Source organism: Sus scrofa, chromosome 6 (genome assembly GCF_000003025.6).
Source record: "Sus scrofa isolate TJ Tabasco breed Duroc chromosome 6, Sscrofa11.1, whole genome shotgun sequence".
Lineage (NCBI taxonomy): Eukaryota > Metazoa > Chordata > Mammalia > Artiodactyla > Suidae > Sus > Sus scrofa.
Genome location: NC_010448.4, coordinates 96,480,623 through 96,503,069, shown reverse-complemented (window position 1 = coordinate 96,503,069; position 22,447 = coordinate 96,480,623). Strand labels below are relative to the sequence as shown.

Here is a 22,447-nt window from a genome sequence, read left to right as displayed (position 1 = left end):
ACCCACTGATGTACTGCTTTTTAATTGTTCACAGCCGTTTTCTGTGAGTTTTTCCCTCTCCTAAGTCATGAGGCCTTTGGGGACAGTGACCGTTTCTGCTGGTGTTGCACCTGTCGGCGCAGCCCTGTTCTCAAAGCAGCTGCGTGCTGGGTTCTCCCCTCTTCTCCCCGAATCTTTCAGTGCTTCACTTAAGGAGCATTGTTTTTTTTTTTTTCCAGTTTTTATGTTTTAACAATCAGAAAGGGAGGAGGTCAGGAGAAATTACTCTTTTTTTGTGAGTTAAATGCAACCAAAAAATGTCTTTCCACTGATGTCCACCCAGGCTTTAGTAATGTCACCTGGAGAGACTGAGCACAAAGTCAGTGTTGAAATGTCTGTTTCCAGGTAAAGAAGCAACATGTGCACGTCCTCTCAGTAATGAATTTGGGAATCAATGAAACTGGAGGGGGAAATTCATGGGTACGATTTAGGTTGTTGCGTTGTGTTTTCTGATGGCCAGGGGTTTCTCAGCCACCAGGTGCTTTATCAGAAGGGACAGTTTGAGACTATTGACGTGACTCAGTGGAATGTATTATGAATTAGAGGTAGCAAAGGGCTATGAGTTGTTTTCTGGAAAAGTTGTAATTGTTTTGATATTGTTAAACCATGTCAGATAATTTATTTTATTTTAAAAATTTATTTATTTATTTACTTCTGTCTTTTTAGGGCCACACCTGCCGCATATGGAGGTTCCCAGGCTAGGGCTTGAACTGAAGGTGCAGCTGCTGGCCTACGCCAGAGCCACAGCCACACCAGATCCAAGCCGTGTTTGCGACCCACACCACAGCTCACGGCAATGCCGGATCCTTCACCCACTGAGCGAGGCCAGGGATGGAACCTGAATCCTCCTGAGTCCTGGTTGGGTTCATTACCACTGAGCCACAACAGGAAATCTGGTAGTTTATTTTAAAAGTGCTCTCTTGCTTTTAATGCTTTTGTGACACAGCGGTTACCCTTGTAAGAATATGTGTGTGTATGAGGAATCAAAATGACTTAGCTGTATTTTAATAATTACCATAAAGCCCCACGCATTGGTAGAGAAAGCGTCATCAGCTTGCGTTAGTGGTCGCAGGGGCCCCCTGTGTCCTGGAACTGCTCCGTCAGTGCCAGGTCAGTGTCACGGAGGTGATGAGACCTGTTGTTTAATGCCTGTCGGTGCACATGTCTCCTAGCTGGAGGGTCATTGAGTCCCCACCACACAGAGGGTGACCTCGGGTTGTGTCCACTAATTTATAGAAAGTACGTGTCGTCTAGGCCTTAGGGATAGTGTTCTCAGAAACGTTTGGTAGGCAGAGATGTGTCCACAGTGATCAGAGGAGTGACACCTACTGAGCACAGCATGGCCTTGGACAGACCTGGAGCTGGAAGTCCCAGGAGGTTCTCAGTCTGCCTGAGCAGCCTGCCTTTGTGTTGGGTGTAAAGCAGGCTGAGCAGGTGTGTTGTCTATCCCAAGATTTGCTTGTTAAATTTGTATCATGGTCTTTGGAGAAATAGGAAAGTGTTTTCTTTTATTTTACCCAAACCTCAATCCATGGTTCCTAGCAAAATATCAACATACTCTGATCTTGGTTTTATTTTTTTATTTTTATTTTTTGTCTTTTTGCCTTTTCTAGGGCCTCTTCCTGTGGCATATGGAGGTTCCCAGGCTAGGGGTCGAATCAGAGCTGTAGCCACCGGCCCACACCAGAGCCACGTCTGTGACCTACACCACAGCTCACGGCAACACCGGATCCTTAACCCACTGAGCAAGGCCAGGAATCGAACCCGCAACCTCATCGTTCCTAGTTGGATTTGTTAGCCACTGCGCCATGACGGGAACTCCGATCCTGGTTTTAAAGGTGTTTAAAGTGATCGAAGAGCTGAGTCAACCCGGGTAAACCTCCAGTCCCATGGCGGGGTGGCCTCGTTCATGATGAGGGCCTCTAGGGTGCACACCTGACGAGTAAGGGATTTCCCTTTGGTGTCAGACTGAGGTGCGGGTTGTCCCCGCCTCCTCCATTTTGGGTGGTGACAGGTCCCAGCGTTGCCGCAGAGAAAGGGAGAAGACGACCTGGGGTGATTGGGAAGGACCAGTGCTAGGAATGTTTGCAAGTAAGATCCAGGGAGCTCATTCTGTCCTCCTTCCTTGGCCTCTGCCTGAACACACAGAAGCCCAAGGAGGGTGCTCCTGGGGATCGTCCTTGCTGAAAGGGTCCCACGTCCCTGTGGCCACCTGTACATACTGGGCTGTGGTTGTGGCCATCTCATTGCAGCCAGCCTGACTGACAGAGGGGCCTGCACATCTGCCAGGAGTGGCAACGTGCTCCTGCACCTTAGGAGTTGACACCATGTCACAGTGACTGGGGAGGTGCTCTGACAGAGGAGGGCCCTGTCCCCAGACAGCCATATAGCAGCGAGGACTAAAGCCAGCTGGTGCCCTGGGCTGGAGATATGGAAGTCAGTCCTCAGGTTACCCCACGTGTGCAAGTGCTGTGCTGTGGCCAAGGGCAGAGCAACTCTGAGGCCTGTGCTGCCCTGGGGTCCGTACCCTGGGCAGCTCAGGAGAAGAGCCTGAACAGGCAGCCTAGACAAGCCCAGAAAACGGCATAAACGCCTGTTGGATTTGGAAGGGAAAAGTTTGCAAATCTCAGAACAGTTGCTAAATAATATGTGGGTTAAAATGTTTTTGTACGTTAAATGTTACTGGTGCTAAACTCAGTGTTATTTAATAAGCATCAACTGTGCAATATATTACACAAACTATGAAATCACATATTTTCTGGGCTCAAAAATGCCCTCATTCTTAAGATAAATGTATAAATATATTTGTTTTCATATTATATATTGTAGGGGGAAACAAGATTTTTTTATCTGGGTCTGGATTGCTCTTTTTTTTTTTTGGGAAAGACTTAGTGACTTTTTTTAGTTTATAGTTAACATTAAAATTCTTTTTCTTTTATGCCCCAGTTATTGAGTCTTTTTTTTTTTTTTTTTTAAATGGCTGCACCCACAGCATAGGATGTCCTGGGCCAGGGATTGAATCTGGGACTTATGTCACAGCTGCGGCAACTGCCAGGTCCTTTAACCCACTGCACCGGCTGGGAATTCAACCTGCCCCTCTGCAGTGACCTGAGCTGCTGCAGAAGGATTCTTAACCCACTGTGCCACAGCGGAAGCTTAAAAACACACATCATTAAAGGGGCTATTATAAGACTGATGGCTAACGTTCCAAAAAAAAAAAAAGACCAGAAGAAGACAGTGAAATGATAAATCTTAAAAAAAAATGGTATTTGATTTAAAATATATTAGTTTCCATGTAAAACATAGGGATTTGCTGTTTTTACAGGTTAGGCGCCATGCGAGGTTAGGACAGTGCTATGAACTGTATCCCTGTGACCTGTTACTTTGTGACCTGTAGTTAGCACCTCTTAGTCCCATCTCCCTTCTACCTCCCCTCTGGAGAGCTCTGATTTGCTCTCTGTAGCTTTGAATCTCTGTTTTGTAATAGTTGTTCATTTGTTTTTGTTTTTTTTCCCTAATTCCACATTTAAAGTGAAAACACGTCATTTGTCTTTCTTTGGTTTAGCATAATATTCTCTAGGCCCATCCATCTTGCTGTAAATGGCATTGTTTCATTCTTTTTATGGCTGAGTAATACTCCATTTGTATACATGTACCACATCTTTATCCATTCATTTGTTGATGGGCACTTAGGTTGCTTCCATGTCTTGGCTATTGTGAATAGCGTTGCAGTGAACTATTGCGTGCAGTGGCATGTATTTTTTTGAATTAAAAATTTTTTTTTGTCTTTTTTGCCATTTCTTGGGCCGCTCCTGCAGCATAGGGAGTTTCCCAGGCTAGGGGTCCAATCGGAGCTGTAGCCACCAGCCTACGCCACAGCCACAGCAATGCAGGATCCAAGTTGTGTCTGCAACCTACACCACAGCTCACGGCAACACCGGATCATTAACCCACTGAGCAAGGCCAGGGATCAAACCCCCAACTTCATAGTTCCTAGTCGGATTCATTAACCACTGTGCCAAGACGGGAATTCCTTGAATTAAAATTTTTGTTTTTTTCCAGATATGTGGCCAGGAGGGATTGCTGGGTCATATGTTGGTTCTATTTTTAGTTTTTTAAGGAATCTCCATCCAGGCTGTTCTGCATAGAGGTTGTACCAATTTTTGTTCCCACCAACAGTGTAGGAGGGTTCCCTTTTCTCCACATCCTCCTCAGCATTTACTGTTTTTAGACCATTGATGCCATTCTGACCGATGTGAGGTGGTACCTCATTGTAGTTTTGACTTGCATTTCTCTGGTAATTAGCAATGATGAGCGTCTTTTCATGTGTCTGTTGGCTATCTGTATGCCTTCTTTGGAGAAATGTGTGTTTAGGTCTTCTGCCCATTTTTTGATTAGGTTGTTTGTTTGTTTGTTTGTTTGTCTTTTTGCCATTTCTTGGGCCGCTTCCGCGGCATATGGAGGTTCCCAGGCTAGGGGTCTAATCAGAGCTGCAGCCACCAGCCCACGCCAGAGCCACAGCAATGAGGGATCCAAGCCGCGTCTGCAACCTACACCACAGTTCACGGCAACACCGGATCGTCAACCCACTGAGCAAGGGCAGGGACCAAACCCGTGCAACCTCGTGGTTCCTAGTCGGATTCATTAACCACTGCGCCACGACGGGAACTCCCTTGTTTGTTATTTGATATTGAGCTGTTTGTAGCTCTTCATGTCTTATCTAGCCCAGTGGACAGACTGGTTATGGAAGAACAGTTAGTTTTCTACCCCTGCACCCCTGAGTCTGGGAACTGCTTCTGCCACAGGAATCTGACAGTTGCTTGGCTGTCTAGCTTCCTTCTGGAAGTTCTCACTCCGTGATTTCAGACACAGTAGCAGACATTTTCAAAACATGTTCTAGGCCTGTGACTGGTGCAGCTTTTAAAAGTCACAGTTTGTGGATTGTGATGATCATTGTACAACTACAAATGTAATAAATTTGAGTAATAAAAAATAAAAAAATATTTTAAAAAGTCATAGTTTGTTTTTAGCTTTCAGTGGCTATTTAATGTACTCTATTAATCACCCTCATTTTAAGTGGTCAGTTATGGCTCTGAATTAGTTTCTGTGTGTCTTCTGTTTTGTAGTCTTTTCCATACAGTTTTACAGCTGTCCGGTTTGGATAATTATAATGATGGCTCTTTTCCCAAAAATAATGTATTAAGAGTAAACACAAAAATTTGAAAATCTTGGGGAATTCCCGTCGTGGCGAAAATCTTTGTGAAGAAAAGAGTGAAAGCCAATAATTTTATGTAGAATCAAAAAACTCCTAGCTGTGCTTATTGATTTATTATTTTTGTTGTTGTCATTTTAGGGCTGCACACGAGACACACAGACGTTCCCAGGCCAGGGATCAAATCGGACCTGTATCTGTCGGCTGGTGCCACAGCCATAGCAATGCCGATCCTCAACCCACTGAGTGGAGCCAGGGATCGAACCTCATTTCTTTTCAGTACTGAATAATATCACACTGTCTGGGTGGGCTGTAATTTATGGGTGTATCTAACTGAAGGACATCTTGGTGGCTTTCTCATTTGGTAATGTTGCATAAAGTGCTGTAAATATCCATGTGCAGGTTTTCATGTGGACATGAGACTTCAGCTCATTTGGGTAAATACTCAGGAGTGCAACCGCTGGATCATATGATACGAGTATGTTTAATTTCGCAAGAAACAAGTGTACCAAACTGTTTTCCTGGGAGGCTGTACCACTGACCATCCCCGTCAGCAATAAATGAGAGTTCCTATTGCTCCAAATCCTCAGCAGTGTTTGGTACTGTCGGTGTTTTGGGTTTTGACTGTTGTTACAGATGTGTAGTGCTGTCTCATTGTTGTTTTCATTTGCATTTCCCTAATGACAGAGGCTGTGGAGCATCTTTTCACATACTTATTTACCGTCTGTGTATTTTATTTGGTGAGGTATCTGCTCATGTCTTCCGCCCATTTTTTTCATCCGGTGGTTCATTTGTTATTGTCAGGTTTTAAGAGTTCTTTGTATATTTTCGATAATAGTCCTTTAGCAGACATATCTTTTACAAATATCTTCTCCCAGTGTTTGGCTTGTCTTCTCTTTCTCTTCATGGTGTCTTTCAAAGAGCAGAAGTTTTAAATTTTAATGAAATCTAGCTTCATTTCTTTCATGGATTATGACTTCAGTGTCATCTGTTAAAAAGTCATCACATACCCAAGGTCATTTAGATCGTCTCCTGTGTTATCTTGTAGGGGTTTTATAGTTTTGTGTTTTACGTTTAGGTCGCTGGGCCACTTTGAGCCAATTTTGGTGGAAGGTGTGAGTCTGTGTCTAGATTCATTCTCTGCCTGTGGGCGCTTCGTTGTTTCAGCACCATTTGTTGAAGAGTCTGTCTTCCCTCGATTATGTTGCCTTTGCTCTTTTGACAAAGAGCAGCTGAAGGTATTTCTCTGGGGCCGTCTGGGCTCTTCATTCTGTCCTGTTGGTCTGCCCGCTCTTGCATCAGTGTCACACTATCTTGGGCACTACAGCTTCATAGTGAGTCTTGGAGTCAGGTGCTGTCCACCCTCAGACTTTTCTTCTCCTTCAGTGTTGTGTTGGCTGTTCTGGTCTTTTCCTCTCCATAGAAACTGAAGAGTCAGTTTGTTGATGTCCGCAAAATAACTTGCTGGGCTTTTGATTAAGATTTGATTGAATCCATAGATGGAGTTGGAAAGAAGCGATATTTGGCAATATTGACTCTTCCTTTCTAGGAACGTGGAATATCTCTCCATTTATCTAGTTTTAAAAATTTCATTCATCAGAATTTTGTATTTTCCTCAGATAGGTGTTGTATGTATTTTGTTAGATTTATACCTAAAGTATTTCATGTTGGGGGATGCTAATCTAAATAATACTGTTTTTAATTTTGGATTCTGCTTATTTATTGAAGGTAATAGGAAAGTGATTGACTTTTATATATTAACCTTATATCCTGCCACATTGCTGTAATTGCTTATTGCTTTCAAGATTTTATCTTTTTTTTTTTTTTTTCTTTTGGTCTTTTTGCCTTTGCTAGGGCTGATCCTGCAGCATATGGAGGTTCCCAGGCTAGGAGTCTAATTGTTGCTGTAGCTACCAGCCTATGCCAGAGCCACAGCAATGCCAGATCCAAGCCGCTGAGCGAGGCCAGGGATTGAACCCACAACCTCGTGGTTCCTAGTTGGATCTGTTAACCACTGAGCCACGACGGGAACTCCAAGATTTTATCTATTTTTTTTTAAAGACTTTCTGCATAGAAAACCAAGTCATCTACAAAGACAGTTTTATTTCTTCCTTCCCTATATGTATACTTTTTTTGTCTTAGTGAATTAGCTAGGACTCTCAGTACAGTGTTGAAATGATGAGAGAGGATCTCCTTGCCTTGTTCTTGGTCTCAGTAGGAAAGGTCGGTTTCTCACCATTAAGTATGATGTTGGCTGTAGGTCTTCTAGATGTTCTTTGTTATGTTGACAAAGTTCCCTTCTGTTTCTAGTTTGGTGACAGTGAGTTAAATTTTGCTTCATGGTCTCATCTGAAAAAATTTTCCTTGGTGAATTAAGTTTATTTACTTTGTATATAAGGTCGTTATTGATGTGATAGATATAGTTGGTCTAAATTCTGTTCCATTACATGTTTTTATGGTTTTCTTGAAGTCTTTTTTATTCTGTGACTTATTATTTATTTATCCGTATATGTTTGGCCGGAGTTCTATCATGCTATTTTAGGTTTTCGGTTTTAAAAGTTTTTAAGTCTCTTGTTGTGGGGTCTTTTTAAAATTTATGTTTTATGTTTGATTTTTATTTTTTGGATATTTACAATTGTTTGTATTTTTTCCTAGTAACTTTTGGGAGTATAACATACTTAAATCCCTTTGCTCCTCTTTGGTTAGAGAGAAACTCCTGCAGTGAGCAATGACGTGTAGCTCACATCTTCCCCCCACTCCACTGTCCCCTCCCATACTTGATGTTAGTCAATCGTATTATCTTTTAGTTTTTATTTTCATGTTGTTACCTCTGCTTATATGTCTGCTATTTTTTCTGTCTCATTTTCAGTGATACCTGCTGATCCTCCATCACCAGACGGCGACTTACCTTGTTGCGTACCATCTTTTACTCTCCTACACGGTCCCAGTTTTTGCTGGTTCCATCGTTTATATTATCACACATAAAATTTACCTTCGCCTTATTCCTTTCCTCCTAGTTCTGCAGTGACATGAACTCAGTTGCCAGTTCTTTTGTTCCCCATTTGTCTTTCGGATTCAAGGGGACAGGAGTTGCCGAGCTCCAGTGTATTCAGCACGATTATGAATCTGTGGTCCACACCTGCGGGAACGCCAGGTGGCTATGAATCCTGGGCTCTTACTTTATTAGCTTATGTGTTATAAGAATTGTGAGGAGGAGTTCCCGTCATGGCGCAGTGGTTAACGAATCCAACTAGGAACCATGAGGTTGCGGGTTCGGTCCCTGCCCTTGCTCAGTGGGTTAAGGATCCGGCGTTGCCGTGAGCTGTGGTGTAGGTTGCAGACGCGGCTCGGATCCCACGTTGCTGTGGCTCTGGCGTAGGCCAGTGGCTACAGCTCCGATTCAACCCCTAGCCTGGGAACCTCCATATGCCGCAGGAGCGGCCCAAAGAAACAGCAAAAAGACCAAAAAAAAAAAAAAAAAAAAAAAAAAAGAATTGTGAGGATTTGGTCTACTGATTTGTGACCTTGGCTCTTCCTGTGAGGAAATACAAGGCCAGATTAATGCGTTTACCTCTGACTTGATTTCTTTCTTTTTTGCCTAGCCACCCTCCAGGAGTTGTTTCTTATTTTGACAGTCCAAACTTACTAAGTCCCTTATTACTTGAACATGTCTGGATGCTGGCCATTCTGGGTCATTTTTCTTGTCCCAGGGTGGGGGGCTGTGTGCACCTTCATTACAGAGATTTAAGTCTTCCTCTGTACAGGGCATTTTTCTTTCTTTTTTTTTTGCCTTTTTGCCTTTTCTTGGGCCGCTCCCACGGCATATGGAGGTTCCCAGGCTAGGGGTCTAATCAGAGCTGTAGCCGCCGGTCTACACCAGAGCCACAGCAATGCAGGATCTGAGTCGCGTCTGCAACCTACACCATAGCTCACGGCAACGCCGGATCGTTAACCCACTGAGCAAGGGCAGGGATCGAACCTGCAACCTCATGGTTCCTAGTCGGATTTGTTAACCACTGCGCCACGACGGGAACTCCCAGGGCATTTTTCTTAAATAATGTCTTTAAATATTTGTTTTCTTCCACTGTCTTTATAGTTCAGAAATTCCAATTGCGCATGTATTGCATCTCCTTTACTGTTCTTCAAATCTGTCATTTTTGTTCTGCCTGATGGCTCCATTCTGGGCAGTGTTCTTTTTCTCTCTGTAAATTTTACAGTTTTGCATTTTTTTCGTAAAGTATCTTTTGTTTGCTTTTCCAGTTCATTTTGCAGCATCACTGAGGGAATCGGGTTTTCCAAGACTTTTTTTTTTTGCAGGAGGGGGACCCTTCCCCAGTAGCTTTGCAGGTGTCACAACCTCAAGCCTCCCCCACTTCTGCTCTGTCATAGACCGAACTGCTTTTTAAAATGTGGCTCAGCCATGAGATTTTATTTTTTAGCAGTCCCATCTTTTCTGAGCCTTTGAACCTATTTAGGTCCTGGAGAGCTTCTCATGTGGTCTCTTGAAGCTGTTGTTGTAACAACACTGTAGCTTGTGTTCTCAGGATGTGCTTTTCACCTTCAAGTACGTTTTTGCTTTGTGGTGCTTGGGATCTTCCAGCACAGAGTTCCTGCATCTTTGGGCCTCTCTGCCTCCGCTCAGCCTCCTCTAGCAGCCTCCGCTCAGCCTCCTCTAGCAGCCCTTAAATAGTCGGAAGGGTGTGGCTTGTGTCTGTCTCTGTGTCTCATGGAAAATGGAGATGAGGATTCCACCCAACTTTTTTTCATGTCTTTTTGAGTGTGTTTGATATTCAGAGGAGAAGGAAATAGTTCTGTTGTTTCTTTTATTGTGGATGAGGAAAGTAGTTTCACAAAGGTTAAGTAAGTTGATCATTTGCACCCAGCAAAAGGCAGAGTGAGGATTCAAAACTGAATTTTTTATTTTGTTTTAATTTTTTTGGCTTTTTAGGGCCACACCTGTGGCATGTGGAGGTTCCCAGGCCAGGGGTCGAATAGAAGCTGCAACTGCTGGCCTGCACCACAGCCACAGCAACTTGGGATATGAGCGGTGTCTGCGACCTACACCACAGCTCGTGGCAACGCAGGATCCTTAACCCGCTGAGCGAGGCCAGGGATCAAACCCACATCCTCATAGATGCTAGTCAGGTCTGTCTGCTGAGCCACTACGGGAACTTCCTCAGAACTGAATTTAAAAGCGTCAGCTCTGTTACTACACTGTGGTGTTTCTTCAGGACTGGAAATACAGTTGCAGGAAAGGAACCTTAATCTCATTGGATGCTTGTCACCGAGGAAGATAATCTAAATAGCAAGTGATGGTGCGGGAACATTTTTAAAACTTCAGTCAGTAGAACACGAAACTTCCTGATCTTCTGCAGCTTTCAAGGTTTTTGCCTCCCCCCACCCATGCCCCCTTCTTTCATTTTTCCTCTGTCTGTGACCCAAAAAGGAGGCTGTAGGCAGATAAGACTCTCTAGTTGTATTTTCTATTTTCTTTGGATTTTTTCCTGTTCAGAACTAGACTCATTAACATAATACATGTTCTTCCTTTTTTTTTTTTTTTTTTTTGGTCTTTTCTAGGGCTGCACCCACAGCATATGGAGGTTCCCAGGCTAGGGGTCTAAGTGGAGCTACAGTTACTGGCCTAAGCCAGAGCCACAGCACCTCGGGATCCACCAGAACCACAGCAACTCAGGATCCGAATCGCATCTGCGACCTACACCACAGCCACAGCAATGCCAGATCCTTAACCCACTGAGCAAGGCCAGGGATCGAATCCGAAAGCTCATGGTTCCAGTTGGATTCGTTAACCACTGAGCCACGACAGGAACTCCTCCCTTTGTTTTGTTAGGGAGCCTCTAGTCAGACTTTCTGTGGAGCTGAGGGACGAGGGTAAAATCAGATTTCTTTTCTTGTCTTGTCTGGTTTCACAAGGGCACCGTGGTTGCGTTTCCTGAACCAGCGAGACCTACAGTCATGCTGCTGTTGACACTGGCAGGATCCTCAGCCCTGAGCAGTGCTTCTTGAACACAGCGTTGGTGGCTTTGTTTGTGAATGTTTCTGAGAGTGTAAAGGTTACCCTCACACATCTGTTTGCTCTGTAAAGATAAGGTTCTGGTGGAGACAGAACTGAGCTGTGCCATGTTCTCCACCTTTGCATTTCTGTGAAGAACAAATCTACTTTTCAGAGATTATTGGTGGTCGTTACTCTATTTAAAAAAAAAAGGCTTAATTGCTAACATTTAGTCATTGCATCATCAGACCTAGTTGCTTGTACGTGCAGGTCCTGTGTACAGATCTGGCTTGTGTGCTTTTGTGTTTTTAATGCGACGTTTTTCTGAGAGACTCAGGGTGCAGAATAGACAAGGAAGATGACAGGGTTTCAGGAGGATGCTCTCCACTGACTTTGTCTCCTCTGAAGAGAACAGCGGTGAGTCTAGGGGATTATTATCATTATTTTTGGTGGATGTGTGTCTGGGGGTTGGATGAGGGAAAAGACAATTTTTTTTCATTTTTAAAAAAGACAGTTTTTAAATAATTCAAAACATGTAAAATGTTGTTTTGCTTAATTTATAATACCTATGCCATTAGCTGTATATAGCGGTAGGGAGGAGGGAAGTATTTGATCGTTTTATTTCCCATTTTTTAGGGACTATCCATTGAAGCGGAGAATAACAGTCACTCGTTAAAATAATGGCTTTTTAAAAGTGAATATATTGTATGGTGAACTTACTATCTGTTTAAATCAGCTTTCCTGTTATGTATCTATTTCTTAAGTTTTGTGCTGTTTTTGATAAGTAAAGGTTAAAAAGTTAGCATAAAAATGTAAGTACAACCGATAATCCTTTTTAAAAATAATGAAACAAAAAGGATTTTCTTTTTATTATTAAGATAATAAAAGATTGTGAAAATAGAGATAAAACAAGTTTTTTTTTTGTTTGTTTGTTTTGTTATTTTTAGGGCTGCACCTGAGGTGTATGGAAGTTCCCAGGCTAGGGGCTGAATCAGAGCTACACCTGCCAGCCTGTGCCACAGCCACAGCAATTCCAGATCCTTAACGCACTGAGCGAGGCCAGGGGTTGAAGCTGACACTATGTTGGGTTCTTAACCCAGTGAGCCACAACGGGAACTCCTAAAGTATTTTTAATTTGTGTGTTTTCTCACCATTGTTTTCCACAGTGAACATTGTTGCTTTTTTTTTTTTTTTTTTTTTTTGTCTTTTTGTCTTTTTGCTATTTCTTTGGGCCACTCCCGCGGCATATGGAGGTTCCCAGGCCAGGGGTCGAATCGGAGCTGCAGTCACCGGCCTACGCCAGAGCCACAGCAACGCAGGATCTGAGCCGAGTCTGCCACCTACACCACAGCTCACGGCAATGCCAGATCATTAACCCACTGAGCAAGGGCAGGGACCGAACCTGCAACCTCATGGTTCCTAGTCGGATTCATTAACCACTGCGCCACGACGGGAACTCCCATTGTTGCTTTTTTTTTAAAAAAAAGTTCTTTAATAGTAGTTATTACTGATTTTTTGTGTGTGTATAGGGGTACATGGTCTACAAGTAGCAAGTCAGTTTTAAAAATCCTCAGCAGAGGCCCTTTGTTTCTACAGCCGTCAGTGCTTTGAACAGTATTATTGTGTAGGAGTGTGGCAGTAATTCTTAGCGGAGGAAGGAAGGAAGCAAGCAGCTGGCAGTGGGGCAGAATGACACAGTGTGTGCAAAGCGCCCTGGGGGAGCAGCCTCCAGGCACGTGGGCGGGACAGGGTCTTGGTCTGTAGGATGCTGCCGTGCTGGGGCAGCTCCTGCAGTTCTGCAGGTGGTGGCTGCAGAGGAGCTGGGGGTGGGGGTGCAGCCTCTGGAGGAGCACCAGTCCAGCCTGGGGGAGGTCTCCTGCCAGCTGACACCCTTGTGCCCTTCCCTCCAGTGTCGCTTCTGCAAGAGTGACTCTGGTGGAGGCAGAAGCTGGCCCTGGTCCTCGAGTGTCCTTGTCGCTGCCCCCTGGGTGGAGGGTGGCTGGGGGAAGCCAGCAGGCTGTTCCCCAGGCAGGCAGCTTTTGGTCCTTGGGTCTCTGTAGCAGAGCGGATCACTCTCAGCATCGCAGTGCCTGGGAGGGGGCGAGGCTCATTATAAAGAAGTTTCTCCACCTTTTACTCAGGAGAATAATTCAACCCTGTGACTTAAAGGGCAGCCTCTGCAGCCTTTCCACTGGCAGTTGCCTTTTCTGACAACACCCATTTGTGTCTCGACATGAGGACATGTCCTGAGACCACACTGGTCAATGGGACACCGATTTCTTGAAATTCACGTAAAAATCTGTTCCTCTAAGTCCTGAACTCATAGTCAATTTTGCGTGTATCCGAAAGCCAGTAAGTTTTCTGTAAGAGACCCTGGTTACCCTTGAGCAGCAGGAGAGAATCACCCAGGGGTGGTTCCCTTCTCCAAGTGTCCCCAGGTCCCTTAATGGAATGACTCACACGGCCTTTGTGGGGGGGGGGGGAAATCAGGCTTGTTGGACATGCAGCTAAAATTAAGTATTTGATTTTTAAAGATCAATATTTAGTTATGCCTGGATTGATCATATTATAAACTCTTAGCGATCAGGGTGTGTAATATATTCATTTGATATAGAAAACTTCAGTTGGAGAAAAATCCTTCTGAATGTGAGGTTTGTTTGATCCTTAAATCTGAATTCCGTCTCTGGTCTCATCCTTCTCAACACCAACAACCAAAACAGAAAACCACAAAACCTGTGATGTTCCTATAGCTTCTCGTAGCAAGCATCCTTGAGATTTAAGTTCCTTTTTTAAGGCAGAGCTGATGGATCCTGCCTCTGGATGGTGTGTATAATTGGCTGCACTGAGACTCTGAGGGAGGCTGGCCTTTGTGGCTGGTGTCCAGGGGAGCCACCTGTCCTTCTGGGGCATGTTTCTGAGGTCACCAAGCGAGATTATCCAAGTGGTAAGACGTATGGGCATTACTGTTTTTGTAAATCGCTCAAAGGTGGGCACACCCCTGAGCACACGCTGCTGGCGCCTCTGATCGGTGGTCAGCACTGTCGTCTTTGTCCCCATCTGCAGGGTGGGGGCCTATCTGCCTCATGATTCCAGTTTGCATGTTTCCAGATTATTAAGATTTGTCTCTTAATAATCTGCAGTCCCAGATCACACTAAGTGGCCGTAAGTCTGGCTGTTAGAGCCACGTGGAGGGTCCTGTTGCTGCTTCTGTCCTCACAGAAGTCCTGGGATACATGACGGAAGGTGTCAGCGCCCACCCCAGCCCCAGAGAAGCACAGCCTGTGCAGATGCAGCCTGAGGCCTACATTTCAAATAGCTCCCCAGGCTCTGAGAACCCTTGCCTGGTGGGGAAGGCAGGAGGGCTGGGGGAGGTCATGTGTCTGGCAGGCGGGGTGGGGTGTACACACTGAGATTAGGAGGGCCTTTTTAGGAGTTCCCGTCATGGCTCAGTGGAAACGCATCTGACTAGCATCCATGAGGATGCAGCTTCGATCCCTGGCCTCACCCAGTGGGTTAAGGATCCGGCGTTGCCATGAGCTGTGATGTAGGTCGCAGACATGGCTTGGATCCTGCATTGCTGTGGTTGTGGCGTAGGCCAGCAGCTACAGCTTCAATTTGACCCCTAGCCTGAGAACCTCCATATGCTGCAGGTGTGGCCCTAAAGAGACCAAAAACAACAACAACAACAAAAAGGACTTTCCAGGATACACTGGGACAGCAGGCAGGGCAGGAGTGAGGGGTCTCCTCCCAGGACTTTGAGGGTCAATGCTCAGGACAGGAGGAAGCTGGTGGGCTCAGGGGCCGCCTGGTGTGGATGCTGTACGGACCTGGGCAGAGGGCGGACCAGCAGTCTGGGAAGGTCCCACTCAGGAATTGCATGTTACACCCCAGACCTTGGGGACCTGGTGGCACCATCCCTCCAGGAAAGCCTGACCAGAGGTGTGTTCTCCGAGGGTGGCCCTGACAGGTGAGCGGCGGGGGCCGAAGGGGGGACAAGAGTGCATGTGACCTGCACGGAAGGTCCGGGGCAGGAAGAGGAGGAAGGACAGGTCTGGGAGGAAGAATTTGTTTTGATGTCTTAAATTTGGGTACACTGGGAAATTGCAAGGCTGCATCCCATTCCTGAGACTGTCCAGGAAGTGATGTGGCCTCAGGAAGTTTCCTGAGCTCAGTGGCTGGCTTGGACCAGGAGCGTAGATGGTTGTGGAGATGAGCCTCTCGTGGGAGGCAATGAGGGGCCTGAGGGTGGGACCACGGATGAGCTGAGGAGGAGACGCAGCAGAGGGAGGAGGGGACAGACACATCTGCAGAGACCTGAGAGGTAGGGCCTGGGCATCACCTGGTGCAGGAGGTTAGGGGGCTGCCACTTGGCCTAGATCCCTCTCAATTGTGGCTCCTTTCTGTTTAAGGAGCTGCAGTTACTAATAGCCTGCCCACACCAGAACTTAAGCTCCAAAGTCATATTTAACTTCGAAGGTCCCGCTGTGGCACAGTGGCCTAAGAATCTGACTGCAGCGGCTCAGGTTGCTGCAGAGGCACGGGTTTGATTCCTGGCCCGGGGCAGTGGGTTAAGGATCCATTGGAGGTTGCAGCTGTGGCTCAGATTGAGTCCTTGGCCCGGGAACTTGCATGTGCCGTGGGTGCAGCCCCCAAAAATTATGTTTAAGTTGAACAGATATTAAAGGCAACTCCATGTGTGTATATTGCATAAAGTTGGCTTTATGCAGCGTTGTCCGTGACCCGTGTTTCAGGCAGTCTTTGAGATGCTCCTGTGGCCTTGTTCTCCCTCCGTGCACTTGTTCTAGGTGTTTTGGGACCAGGTGGTTTAGGAACACCTCCAGCTTTGGAGGCCTGTTCACATTTCACAGAAAGGACTGAGGAGGAGCAGCTGAGTTTGCGCTGTGTGGGAATTTCTTCTTGCGTGCATTTGGGGTGGGAAGGGTTCTGACAGTCCTCCAGCTCTGCCTGTCGCTTTGCATGCACGCACTCTTGAGAGTGGAATGTTGGACATCCCGTTGGGGGTGGGGTGGGAGAGCCCAGTCTGTCGCCCTGTCCTCTGCCCACGTTTGTTTGGCTCGCAAAGGCTAGGACTTTCTTCTGTGCTTCCTTTATGTCCTGTGTGTGTTTTCTGAACTGTTTAGTTGGGGGATAGAGGACAAGCTGCAAGGCTTTCTGCTTTTCTCTTACTGTCTGTTGCTGTGGGTGTCCTGGGCCGACAGGGCACGGAGGCCCGAGGGCGGGTGACTCCAGCAGGGAGGGGCTCTTCTTCTCTTTTGTTGGTGGGGGTGGGTGACGAGGTGCTATAGCCTCTGGGACTCAGGTCTTACTGTCTGTAAAGGAGGAGATGAAATTCTTTGATTGTGAATAAAGACCCGCAGTGTAATAGATTACAATGTAAAGAAATACGTGCATATACCATTATTTGGAACGATTACTTGAAGTGCCCATCAGAATTTAAAAATGACCCTAGGTCTTCTGTCAGATGAGCTTGAAGTTGGGGCATCTGTGTGTGTGTTGGGGGGAGTCTGGGGACAGGTGGCTGGACGTGGTCACCGTGGAGGTGGGGACCACACAGGTGATAAAGCAAGTTGTATGACTATTTCAGTTTCCCAGTGCATGTGACACTTACACTAGACTCTTGTCTGTCAAGTAAAGAAAACAGGGTATATACCTTAATTTAAGAATACTTTACTGCTGGGAGTTCTTGTCGAGGCTCAGTGGAAATGAATCTGACTAGTATCTATGAGGACGCAGGTTCGATCCCCGCCTGGAATCCCTCACTCAGTGGGTTTAGGATCCAGTGTGACCTTGAACTATGGTGTACGTGTTGCAGACGAGGCTCAGATCTGGCGTTGCTGTGGCTGTAGTGCAGGCCAGCAGCTGTAGCTCTGATTTGACTCCAAACCTGGGAACCTCCATATGCTGTGGGTGCAGCCCTAAAAAGACAAAACAAACAAACAACAAAAAAACAAAAACCCCAAAACAAAATCCCTTAATTGCTAAAAAAAAAATTGCTACCAATCACCTAAGCCTTCAGTGAGTCAGTATTTTTGCTGGTGGAGTGTCTTCCCTCTGTGTCAGTGCATCATCAGTGAGCAGTAATGTTTTGAAAAGAATCTTTTTTTCAACAGTGGACTTAAAATATTCAGTAGACCACGTCGTAAACACATTTGCTATCCTCTAGGCTTTGCTGTTCCATTTATAGAGCACAAGCAGAGTGGATTTAGCATAACCCTAAGGGCCCTAGGATTTTTGAAATGGTAGGTGAGCACTGGCTGCATTAGCCCCTACAAAAGGGAGTCAGCCTGTTTTTTGAAGCTGGGCACTGACTTCTCTCCAACTATGGAAGTCCTTGGTGGCATCTTCTTCCAGTGGAAGCCTGCTTCCTCTACATGGGAAATCCCGTTCCATGCAGCCACCTTCACGAGTGATCTGAGCTAGGTGTTCCAGGTGAGTTCCTGCAGCTTCTCCATCAGCACGTGCTGCCTCACCCGGAACAGTAATGTCTTGGAGCCTCTGCCAGCTTCAAATTCTGCCGCCCCCTCACCTCTCAGCCTTCATAGACTTGAAGAGTCAGGGCCCTGCTCTGGTTTGAGGGCGTGTTATGGCTGCTCTGATGTTTTATCCAGGCCACTGAAGACTTTCTCCATATCAGCAACAAAGCTCTTTGGCTTCTTATCATCCATGTGTTTACTGGCAAGCTCTTTTAATTTCCCTCGAGAACTTTCCCTTTGCAGCCACAACTTGGCTGGCTGCTGCAAGAGGCCTGGCTTTCGGGCCCTCTCTGTCTTCCACACCTTCCTTGTTCAGTTAATCATGTCTCACTTTTGAGCTAAAGTGAGAGACGTGTGCACCTCTTCCTTTTACTTGAGCACTGAGAGGCCATCGCAGGGGTGTTAATTGGCCCGATTCTAATCCTGTTGTGTCTCAGGAACTAGACTGAGGAGGGAGACAGAGCTGGGGTGGGAGGGGGGAGGGTAAGGGCAGGGTGGAGCCATGAAAATACACACATTCATCACTTAAGGTCACCCGCCCCGTCTCACATGGGTGTGGTTGGTGGTGCCTCAAACAGTTGTAATAGTAGCATCAAAGATCACAGATCACCTAACAACTATGATAATAAGGAAAAAGATAGAAACATTGTAAGAATTACCACGGTGTGACACACACACACACACACACACACACACACACACACACACACACACGAAGTGAGCGAAAGCTGTTGGAACAATGGTGCCAGTAGACTTGCTCTATTCAGGGTTGCCCAAACTTTCAATTTGTTTTATTTATTTATGTTTTTTATTGAAGTTAGTTGATCTCTAATGCTTCCGGTGTACAGCAAAGTGATTCAACATATGTATTCAGATTCTTTTCTATTACAGGTTATTACAAGATATTGAATATAGTTCCCTGTGCTATGCAATAGGTCCTTAGTGTTTATCTATTTTATGTATGGTAGTGTGTTAATCCCAAATTCCTAATTTGTCCTTCTCCCTCTTTTCCCCTTGGTAACCGCAAGTTTATTTTCTGTCTATGTGAGTCTAATTCTGTTTTGTGAATAGGTTCCTTTGTATCATTTCTTTAGATTCCACATGTAAGTGATATCATATGATGTTTGTCTTTCTCTGACTTAATTCACTTAGTATGATAATCTCTGAGTCCATCAGGGTTGCTGCAGATTGCGTTATTTCATTCTTTCCATGGCTGAGGAATATTCCACAAACTATCTATTTGTGAAAACACAATATCTGTGGAGGCGTAATAAAGCAGCGTGCAATAAAACAAGATAGGTGTGTGTAATGTTTCAGAGGGCATTAGATGTAGCCCAATTTTATCCTCTATTCTAGACCCAGCTCTGCATGTTGTGTGGTGCTATCTGAGCTGTAACTGCTGTTTATATGGAGCGATGCGTTGAAGTAAATGATATCTTAGAGCATTTCCTGTCCCTAGATCTCACAGTTTTGTTCAAGGGTGAGGAATTAGGGGAATTAGTTGAGTTCTCCATGCAATTCATCACCTGTATATGTGTTACTGAGTTGATCACACGTCAATATGCTGTTGAGTTCTGGGCATGTCCCTGGGCCTAAGCCCGAGGGCCTTCCCGGACTGGACCTGGAAACAGTCCTCTGCCGGCCACCGTATGTAGGCAAACATAAAAGACGGTGGTGGGGTTTTTCCTGTTTAACCAATTTTCACCTTCCTCTGAGAAGAAGGGAGGGTTTGTGATCTTTTGCTGCAGACTAAGCTACATTCTGGGGGAAATGCAAATAAAAGAGTCTTGCTTTGGGGATTGTTAGAATCAGCACAGGAGGTGGTGAGAAGGAGCACAAAGCCCAGCGCAGGACAGTGTGGGTTTGCCAGTGGCTGCGCCGGCTGGGTCCAGTGCTGGGAAAGGCTGGGAGCCTCAGGCACCAGCCCCTCCTCCTGTAAGCTGTGGATGAGAGGTTGAATCAGAACCCCCCAGGGAAGGGTTGTGTGGTCCAGCCCAGTGCCTGGTGAGTTAGGGCTCAGGCCACGTGCTGGCTAGTGCCTGTTGGTGTAAATGAACTCTAACCATGACTCCTGTGCATGTTGTCTATGCTCTGAGGGCGGCAGTGGGGTAGGGATGAGACTGCCTGCCCAGCAAAGCCACCTGCCGCCTGGCCTTCGCAGGAAGTGTTACTTCTTCCTGTAACTGCGCAGTAAACACCCACCAGAGTCTCGGCAGGCAGGTCTCCGGCTAACAGACCTGAGGGGTGAGTGTGAGCACGTGTCTGCATTCAGTCTGTTACTCTTACCTTCTCAGGGCAGCCTTGGCCAGCTTGCAGCCCTGTGGCCCCTCTCCTGCAGCTGTTTATCACTTGCTTTGTGAGTGTGATTCCTGTCCTTTAAGCAGATGCAGAAATCCCCAATGCTGACTTCATTTTCTCATCCCAGCCCTTGGCTTCGTGGGCTTTGGGAAGCTAAAAAACAACTAGGTCTCGGAGTTGCCCTCGTGGTTCAGTGGGTAACAAATCCGACTAGGATCCATGAGGACACGGGTTCGATCCCTGGTCTTGCTCAGTGGGTTAAGGATCCGGCGTTGCTGTGAGTTGTGGTGTAGGTCGCAGACTCGGCTCGGCTCCTGTGTTGCTGTAGCTCTGGTGTAGGCCAGCAACTGTAGCTCCAGTTAGACCCCTAGCCTGGGAACCTCCATGTGCCGTGGGTGCAGCCCTAGAAAAGGCAAAAAGACAAAAACAAAAACAAACAAAAAAAACCAACTGGGTCTCAAAACTAACTCACGCGTTTGTTTTTTTGGTTTTTTTTTTCAAGTTTGTGTGCAACCTCATACATGCATACATAAGCAAATACTGTGGATTTCCACCTCAGGAGGAGGAAGCTGTGTGTCACAGACCAGGTGGGATTTTGCTGGGCTGTCTGCAGTCAGAGGCTGCGCTCTCTCTGCTGCCTGTTTGCTGACTAATCAGAGAATTGACTTTTTCCCCTTTTATATTTATAGAATCAGAAGATTATTTTTCAAGTAAGCTTGAACATAATTCAATGATTATAGTTGAATTCTTTCTTTGTATTCTTGTGTTCAAAGATTGATATATGTGATGCTTTTTGAAGAAGGAGAAAAATGTATTTAATGAAACAAACTGAAATGGCTCCCTTTTTATATAGACGCAAAATGGAGATTTCTTAAAATAGAAAATCAGTAACTTGCTTTTGAATAACATGCTGGCATTTTATGTGGTTTAAAAAACTACTTGTGGGTTCCGTATTGAAATAAATATTACTTTTATACTACTTTGCACACTTTGGGCTGAAATGTGAAGTCTATTTATTCTGTACATTTTTTTAGCATAAGGACTTTGAGCCTGGCTGAGCTATTTCCTTATAATGATTGTGGAACTTTTCAAAATTCTCATTTCTTTTAAAACGATATGCAAACAGTTTCATTCTTCTTTGATAATACATCTATGTTTATAAGTATTCTAAACACTTACACATTTTCTGCCACTAGTTTAACCCTCAGCTGTGCAGGATTTGCTCTTACTGTTCTTATAGGACTCCAATTTGAAGGCTGCATTCCCTGATTACACGTTGAGTTGGACTCTTCCGTTACCTTCTTACCCACATGGGATTGTCTCGAGGCTGAGGAAGCATTCAGGGGAGGGAATATGATGCATCTTGACTCCTTTTCAGGCTCTGAACCCAGAGCTGCCTGCCTTGGAGGCCTGGCCCTGGGGACCTGATGGCTGGAGGTGGGAAGGGGCTGCCCTGTGACAGTGTTTGTGGCCTGCGTCTTGGGTCTGTGAGATGGTTCTAGAGCCACACCCGCTGGAGTTTAGACTCTCTTGGATGTGGTTTCAGGACCAGCAGCATCCATATCCTCTGGGAGCTGGTTAGAAATACAGAATCCCAGACCTGCCCCAGACCTTCTGCCCTGGTATCTGCATTTCACTGGCATCCCCTTGGGAAGCTGGGGTCCAGGTCACTGGTTTCCCAGACGATCAAACAATAGAACCACCTTTGGTCAGAAACCACAGAATCCTGGTCCCAGCCCCCTGAGATGTTGCTTCCCTTGGTCTGGTGTGACCCTGCTGTCTGACCAGATGTAGAAGTGCTGGTCTGAAGTGGATTAGCCCTAGCTGGGGAGGGGACCTTCGAGGGGTAAATCTCCTGCTACAGGTGTGTGTGGAGGCCCCCATCCGTGGCCTCCCTTGAGCCCCTTTCTCTGGGCCTCTGTCCCTGAGTGGACGTGTCACTCCTGGGGAGCCCTTGAGACCTGCAGGCCACCAGACTGGCATGCCAGCCTCCGTCAGCAGCTCCAGCTGATGGGAACAGAGATTTGCAGGCGGTCTAGCTACCTAGCTTCCACCCCCTTCTCTTCCAGTTCCCATGGAAACAGATTGCAGGGAAACTGGGCACGGGGCTATCTTTACCCTGTTTGGGGAGCTGAGGTCTGTTTGTTTCCATGGAAACCAGAAAGGAAAGGGATGTTTTTCAGCCTCAGCGGCCGCCTCCATCCTCACACACAGCCCTCTTCTGCCCAAGTGTATGTCTGGGCCATGTGGCTCTGACTGTGGCTGTGACTTGGGATGGAAGGGGCAGGGAGGGACAGGGCCCTTGGCGTTCCCTCCAAGTGCCAGTACTTCCTTTCCTCCCAGGCCGCCATGTCTGAGTGATTGAAGTGTCTCCTGAGCTATTACTTCTTGTAT

At 46.0% G+C, this 22,447-nt stretch overlaps 1 protein-coding gene across 9 annotated transcripts in view; it reads left to right on the top strand.

Annotated features, from left to right (window-relative positions):
* The window catches only part of LDLRAD4 (low density lipoprotein receptor class A domain containing 4), a 176,513-nt gene that overhangs the window by 75,093 nt on the left and 78,973 nt on the right, over positions 1-22,447 (top strand). Inside the window, exon 1 of one of the 9 annotated variants that reach the window (XM_013999212.2) lies at positions 11,023-11,678. The exons of the other annotated variants lie outside the window; for them this stretch is intronic. The gene's annotated coding sequence lies outside the window, so the exon portion shown is untranslated. Of the gene's footprint in view, positions 1-11,022; positions 11,679-22,447 lie in introns of those variants that run through there. 9 annotated transcript variants of the gene reach the window in all.